The sequence below is a fragment of the Peromyscus maniculatus genome, chromosome 10 (genome assembly GCF_049852395.1).
Source record: "Peromyscus maniculatus bairdii isolate BWxNUB_F1_BW_parent chromosome 10, HU_Pman_BW_mat_3.1, whole genome shotgun sequence".
In the NCBI taxonomy this organism is placed as follows: Eukaryota; Metazoa; Chordata; class Mammalia; order Rodentia; family Cricetidae; genus Peromyscus; species Peromyscus maniculatus.
In genome coordinates, this window is record NC_134861.1 from 40,249,655 (window position 1) to 40,257,954 (window position 8,300).

Here is an 8,300-nt window from a genome sequence, read left to right on the forward strand (position 1 = left end):
CTACAGTAATGATATTCTCTTTGCCTTTCCCTTCCTGTATTTTCTATGTATCCTTCTCCTTGCTCATTAAGGATTTTAATGTCTGCTATGTATGAAACACCATACTGGATTCTGTGATAATGAGGGAACATCAAGATGGATGTAGCCTAATCTCAACCATCAGATTCCTAACAAGACAAGGAATTGCATGCACACCCACACTCACCCAAACACAAGTCCCTGTGCTCTGGAAAAAGGCCGTGCTAAAATGTGCCAAGTGTTAAATGTTTACTTCTGAGGTGACAGAAGAGGGCCAAAGAAATTTCTACCCACCAGATCTTAAATGACAAAAGGACGTGGAGTGGCCCAGGTAGGGAAAGAGCAGCACAGACATCTAATACTGTGGATGGATGACGATGAGAACCGAGACCGGGGAGAGGAATCAGTGGGTCAGCCCCAGGAGGAAGGATACTATGCTTATGGGAATGGGTCTCAAAGCTGGCCACTGCCTTCCTCAAAGGTGACACAATGATCCTACAGCCTGTGGATATGAAATCCATGTTCAACCCCTACCTTGAGTCCACTGTACTCTGCCTGCTGGACTCTGTCTCCTTCCTGCTCTCCTAAACCAATTCATAGGCCCAGGGGCCGACAGCACCAAGAATAGACAAGAAAGAGGGAAAGGTTGGTTTGAAACAGTCACCTGTCTATAGATAACAACCACTGCTAGAATCCCAGGCAATATAGTATACCAAACAGCCACCAGAAATAGATAATAAAATACAGCCCACTTGAAAGCAGATGAATTTGCTGGAGAAATTGAAATGGAGAAACTATGCGGACTGTCTTGCCCCAAAAGATGGTTAGATGATTAAAACTTTACTCTGACAGGGATCTACTGATGCAATTTTGAACAAGGTCTTGTTAAATAGCTGGAGATAAGATTGAACACTTGATCAGCTGCCTCCCAAGTGTTTCGATGACAGGCGTGCACCACCAGGCCCAGGGTATGTGGTGCTGGTGATCAAACCCAGGGCGTTGTGTACACCCAATAAGCATTCTTCCAGCTGAGCAGAGTCCCATCCTAACAAAGGCATTCTTTTTCAACATTATCTTTTAAATGATTCTTCATTACAAAATCTATTTCCAGTAGATTTTTAAAATAGTTTCCTTCATTGGTCTTATGCCCAAGATGAATTTATTTTTAAATTATTAGCAGGGTGATGATGAGGGTTAGACAGCTGCTGTGGGAAATGAAAAGCAGGTTTTATATTAAAAATAATACAAAAAAAACTTTCAGGAAATGCTTGTGTCTTTCAGTCCTTAAAAAGTTCTTGGGCATCATTTTTCTACATCTGTGGATATTTTTGTAAAGAAGGAGAAGATTGGTTTGTTTCTAAAAACAACTCAAGTTTCATTCCTATCATTCTTGGTAAGGACTACCTTATAATGAATATGTATCAAGTCATATTTCTACTTTATATACTTGCTCATTCTAGAATGTCAGGAGCCCTCAGCGGATGTTGACTCTGCCAGCAACTGACCTTGGACATCCCAGCCTTCCAAAGTATAAGAAATAAATCTGAGTCATTCACAGATACTCAGTTTGGGGTATTTGTTATAGAAGCTCCATTGGACAAAGACAGTTGTGATAGAAATTATGCCCTTATTTTACAAATGGAAAAACAGGGGGACAGAGAGAATCAGAAATGTATGAAGTAAATCATAAGTGCACAGTAGGCCCTGGTGGTCTGACATGGATTAGGAACACAGTCCATCTTCCTAATTACCACTGTGGAATGCTGACTCCACACTGGTTTCCCAATAGTGGCAGGCTACATTGTTCATACTATCAGATATATAAAAGTATTCCTATCCATCTTTTCTGTGGATGATTGATTGATAAATAAAGTGCTGATTGGCCAGGAGCCAGGCAGGAAGTATAAGCGGACAAGGAGAGAGGAGAATTCTGGGAAGTGGAAGGCTGAAGCAGAGAGAGACGCTGCCAGTCACCGCCATAAGAAACATGATGTAAGATGCTGGTATGCCATGAGCCACATGACAAGGTATAAATTTATAGAAATGGGTTAATTTAAGATAGAGGAACTAGATAACAAGAAGCCTACCACAGCCATACAGTTTATAAGTAATATAAGTCTCTGTGTGTTTACTTGGGTCCGAGTGGCTGCAGAACTGGCAGGTGAGAGAGATTTGTCCTGACCATGGGCCGGACAGAACCAAGAAAACTTCAGCTACAATCTTTATGTCTCAGAATTCTACCTGCCATAGTATGTGCTCAAGGAAACAGTGCTAAATTAATCAATGGAAAGTTCTTCTTCAGTGTAGTCTTCACACATGGAGAGAGAGAGAAGGAGAAGGGGAAGTGGGGGGAAAGGGAGAGAGGGAAAGAGAGGGGCATCAGAACCAAAAACCTGACAACCACCCTGTGAATTAATCCAGAGCTTTGGATTGCAGCTGCTAGAATCCAATATACACTAACTCAAGAAATACAGAACCAGATAAAGAGAAATTCTGGAACAGATCTGGTTACACAGGCATTGGCCCCCAAAATTGTATTTCTCCCACCTCAAGGATTCTCTTCAGTACTAGCTTCAACTTTGGCAGGCTTTTCTTTTGTAACAAAGATGGCCACCAACAGCTGAGGTTGGTGTTGCTTTGTGATTTGCTTGTTTCCTGTGTGGTAGGGCTGGGGACCCAGTTTGAATTTGCTGTCCCATGAGGGATTCTGGCAGAAGGCTCAGCTGTGATAGCAATCTCACTACGATTGGTCCTGAGTCTATCTCTCAACCAGTAATTAGCCAAAGGGACGCACATGCTGGTTTCTGAGGGCCTTGCTGCCACCAGGGCCATGGTGATGTCTAGGCCCAAGCTGCTGCCGAGGGCCATGTCCGGGTCTGTGTTCCTGCTACAGCTGGGGTCTGTAATGATGTCCATAGCCCATGTTACCACAGGGGGTCATAGCAACCGCGAGTGTTGAAATCTGAGAGCTATGCTGAGCCAGCCCCACCCCTCACTGGCTCTAGAGCTGGCCCTACTCCTCACTGGGCTGCAGCAGGAGAGCTGGCCCTGGCCCCGCAAGGGAGAGCTGTCCTCACCCTTCACCACAGGTGTGGGAGAGCTGGCCCCATGGCATGGGCATAGGAGAGCTGACTCTGCCCCTTGTCTGAGGGGTGTGGTCCCAGTGGCCCAGACTGACCAGCTCGGCAATCACCCAGACCCACATCCTGGGTCTTGGGTTAGCCCACCCTAACATCTATCTCATCTATGACCTGCTGGAGCACATGAAGGGACTGGTCCTATGGAACAATAACGGCAGGATCCCCGTGACTCAGGGCAGCAGCAGGATATCCGAGAGGAGTTTCGGTGAGGGTCCAGTGATGCTGATGTGCCAGAGGCCTTGAACCGAACCATTGAGTCACAGCAATGAACATTTTGTGGGTGGGGCTGATTGGACAGAGAATACACTGTGTGACACACCATAGCTCCCAATGCCACTAGGATGAATGAAGAGGAGGAGCAAGGTGAGTTTTTGTTGTTGTTGTTTGTCATGTTTTTAATTGATTTTGGGGGTCCTTTCGGGGGGATGCTGCAAGGGTGAGGGGAGGATATGGAAGGACTGGGAGGTGATTCCCAAAGAATCAATACAGAATTGTGTTATTTAAAAAAATCAATCTCCTTATATCTCTTTATAGAATCACAAGGGCCAGTCAATTCAGTTTGTTCCTTAGAGAACATAACCCAGCACTGAAAAGCCAGTCTAGGTCAGGAACTACCATGCTGGCTGGTCAGATTCCTTTTTTCTTTGTTTCTTTTTCTTTTTCTTTTTTTTCTGAGAGAGAGACAGAGAGAGAGAAAACAACTGTCTACAGGTACCAGCAGTAACCATTTACTGATTGTACCATTTGTAAATGGACTCATGCTGGTTGTTTGTAATATGCACTTCATTTTATGAGTGGGGCGGGAGCATGTTAGTGACAGGATATGCTCTAACTTCTAGAGAGAACTCAATACCACACCCACATTCCTCATTAAAAGAGGAAAGATGGCATGGACATGTTAGGCGGCTGGTGCTTGAGAATGCACAAGGTCAACATCTCCTGAGGCCACATACCAACATCTATGACATCTGAGCATATGCTACTTGGAGACCAAGCAGGAAGTAGCAGGGCTCAGTCTAAAGAATATCTCTATGGAGACTTGAATGAGAGAATTGCCTTCAGAGGTGCAGACAAAGTACCAAGAATCAGGTAACAACCTTGAAGTTTCAGCCTTGTCAGATGCCTGGAGGGGACTGAGAGGCAAAGGTGTCACTGAGCGGCGCAGGCAAAGCATTGAGTATTTGGAAGAGGGACCATGCCACAAGAAGTGTACCAGGACCACATAGAAGCTGGAAGTAAGATTCTTTCCAACTAGTCTTCTGCTCCCCATCTCTCACTGGTGCCCCCATTGGTCAAATCCAACAACTCCAGGAGACAAAGGACCCTGGGTGACATGGTGCACAGAGATGAGCTTCCTTAACCCTGTGCAACTGAGAGGGGCAGGAAATGGGCAGAGAAGTCAGGAGAGCAGGAGACAGTGAATGGACAGAAACCAGGACAAGGCTTCCCTCTTAGACCACCTCCCACTCCAGAGTTCCTAATATGCCGTGCAGTGAGCGCAGTCCACCCAGAAGGGCAGCAAGCAGACACCCCTCCCACTGTTACTCAAGGCTGCCCACAACATGTGATCAGCAGCCCTCAAGTCCCAGAAGCAAGTCAGCTCTACTGACCAGGAATTTTTATGGGCATATGGAGTTACAGTTCTTGTGGAGACAGGAGACTTTGCCAGTATCCCCTCTGGAAGTCCCCTTTCAAAGTCACAGCAGCAGCAAAGAGTAGAACAGAGGTTCTCAACCTGTGGTTAAGTGACCTTTTCACAGAGGTGCCATGTCAGATATCCTGCCTATCAGATATTTACATTATGGCTCATAACAGTAGCAAAATTACAGTTATGAGGTGGCAACGAAAATAATTGTATTGGGGGGGTCTCCACAACTTGAGGAACCATATTAAAGAACGGCAGCATTAGGAAGGTTGAGGAGCATTCAGGGATTCTGAATCCCAGAAAAATAGCTTTCCAGCTCACATGAACTGTGCGGCCTTCCCCATCCATCAGAGACAGGAAATCCAAGGGTCAGCAATGTGCCCTCTGCCACACCTTAGTGCCTGGGCTTCTAACTCCTGACCATAGGCCAGCATGCTCAGGTGCTGTCACCAGCCTGTGCTCACCACTTCCACCACCCAGGGCTCTGCTTTACTGCAGTTTCACAGATGTATCATGATGCTGGGGGGAACCACTCATCCTCACTCTTGGTTTTTGACCATAGCAAACTCCAATATCCTCTGCTTGGCTGGAAGGCAGATCTGTCACCTTTGGGACTAGCTCATTCATGACTAAAGTATTTCACTGCTCTGAAAACTCTGAGGGGAAGCAATCTGCTGCCTCTTTTTTTTTTTTTTTTTTCTGTGCAAAGGACAAAGGTTGGCCCCAAAGGCCCAGTACAGACCCTTAGAGTTGTCATCTAGGTCTGACAAGGAAAATCTAGAAAAGAAATTTAGCATCATTATATCATTATAGTTGTAAAAACACACATAGTCTGAATTCACTCACAAGATAGCCCCATCTAACAGCAAGCATATACTTGTATGTTCTTCCCAGATTTAACCCTGACAGAAGCCAGGGACAAATAGGAACTCTCTCTCGACAGAGATTCACCCTGATGAGATTTGATGATCATGTCCAAGACACATCAAATGTATTATGTAAGTGAAGTGTCTTTAGGGAAGAAAACACTTAGGAAATCTCCACTGCCACACTGTGGTTCCCAAGAGACATGCTCACACTTTTCTTTTCCCTGTGTCGGAGTTTCTCAACCTTGGCACTGATGGCTTTCAGACAGATCATTCATGTTGGGAGGGGATATTCTGCACAGCATAGGATGCCTAGCAACAGCCCCAGCCTCTACCCATAGAGATGGGAGAATGTCTTCTTGATCATAATAATCAGCACTCTTCATGCATTGCCAAATGTCCCTGCATGGAAAGAAACTGTCGCCAGTTAAGAACTAGTTCTCAGCTGGGCAGTGGTGGTGCATGCCTTTAATCACAGCACTTGGGAGGCAGAGCCAGGTGGATCTCTGTGAGTTCAAGGCCAACCTGGTCTACAGAGTGAGATCCAGGACAGGCACCAAAACTACACAGATAAATCCTGTCTCAAAAAACCAATTCTCCCCAATGTTGGCATGATGATGGAGACTGCTCAGTACCCACGGTCTCCTTTCTTGCCTGTAACCTGCTCCTAAGTGGCATTTTTATAGGCATATTCATACCATTGGGCATCAGTTCTCTCATGCCAGCCTCCAGTAGAAGAGTGCCCACCCTGAAACCATCCAAGCAGCCATAAGAAAACTCTGCCCTCACCCCAATTCCCTCTTACTACAGACAGATTATTTTAGTCTGAAATGCACAAATTGCAAAGTCTCCTGTTTCTAAGAACTTATTCCAGGAAAGCAATTAATAATATTTGCAAAGGTTTAATTACAAAGTCTTATAACAGCCAAACCTGTAAAATGAAAATTTGAGAAATAGCCTGTTTGTCTGATAATAGAATATGTGTTAAATGAACTGTGATTCCTCCAATGGAGGACAGGCATGAAAGGGGGGGATAGAAATACATTGGCACTTCAGATGATCATGAAATGTTAACAAAACAATGGTTACTGGGTGATATATTCAGTAATTATCCCATGTTAAAATAAACTTGTGCATGCATATAGAGAAAGCTGAATAAAAATAAGTAATTAAAAAGCTGTATTTCTACCTTCTGACCTTTATTTTCAATTTATTATAATAAAGATATTTCATTTCTTTTATGTGATACTTTCACATAAAGGTTCGGAGTGGAAGGTAATTGCAAGCTATTTTACTTCCAAAGACTTGCAGGGGAAATGCTCTAAGAGCACAGATGAAAACAAACTCCTTAAAACTGTGGGTTAAAGTGTGAAATGACATCACCTTAAAATTTCCTAGTGACATAGCTGGATTTCTACCCCTAGAGGATTCTTCAAAGAAAAAACAAGGCAAAATAACTTGAGTTTGTAAGTATTTTTTTAAATTATCCCACTCTAACTTGAGCGGAAAAGAAAATTAGCCTTGAGTTGGCATCATTTTATTCTGTTTTTTATTGGTCCGGAACTATAAACCCAGTGGGTTAGCCATAGCATGAAGTCACTCGGAACTCAGAACCAATGCGTTTGACAGATGGCAAAGGGTTTACGAGCCACAGCAGGAAGAAAGAGTCTGTGGCTGCGCTCCATTGCCATCGTGGGGATGGCAAGATTTCTGAAAATAAAAGCTTGCCCAATCTCATCAGAATCCCAGGCAATGATCTGCGAGCTGTGGGGGCAGAAAACCATAAACTCTAGCAGGGAGGGAGATTGTAGCTGATTGAACATTACCAAAGTCTTTCCCAAGACTCTTTGTGGGGTGCTCCCTGGGCTGAACTATACAAGTAAAGGCTGTTAGATCTAGCCCCACCCAGCCTCACAGCACCTCATCTGTTAATGATGAAATCGCTCTGGGACAATGATAGGGGATTGCAAAGGCTTTCTAGAAAACATCCAGGTTGTACTGTGTTCAGAACCAGAGGTATACCTGCCCAGGCATTCCAAGGGTCAGACTACTGCCAAATAATAAGTGATGGTTGGCCTGTGAGATGGTCAGGACCCAGTGGAATATGCATCTGTACATCAAGATAAATGCACAAGAAGTCATTGCCCGTCTGTCTCCTGTGGTGATATTGTGTTCCCCAATATAGTGTGCACCCTAATAAACTTATCTGGGGCCAGAGAACAGAACAGCTACTAGATATAGAGGCCAGAAAATGGTGGCACACACACCTTTCTTTAATCCTAGCATTCTGAAGGCAGACATCTACCTGGATCTCTGTGAGTTCAAAGCCACACTGAAAACAACCAGGCAAGGTGACACACGCCTTTAATCCCAGGAAGAGATGGCAGTAAGGTATATTGAGGCATGAGGAACAGGAACTAGGGCCCTGTTAAGCTTTTAGGCTTTTGAGCAGCAGTTCAGCTGAGATCCATTTGAATGAGGACTCAGAGGCTTCGAGTCTGAAAAAAACAGGATCAGCTGAGGAACTGGCGAGGTGAGGAAGCTGTAGCTGGTTCTGTTTCTCTGATCTTTCAGTGTTCACCCCAATACCTGGCTCCAGGTTTGTTTTTACTAATAAGCCCTATTAAGATT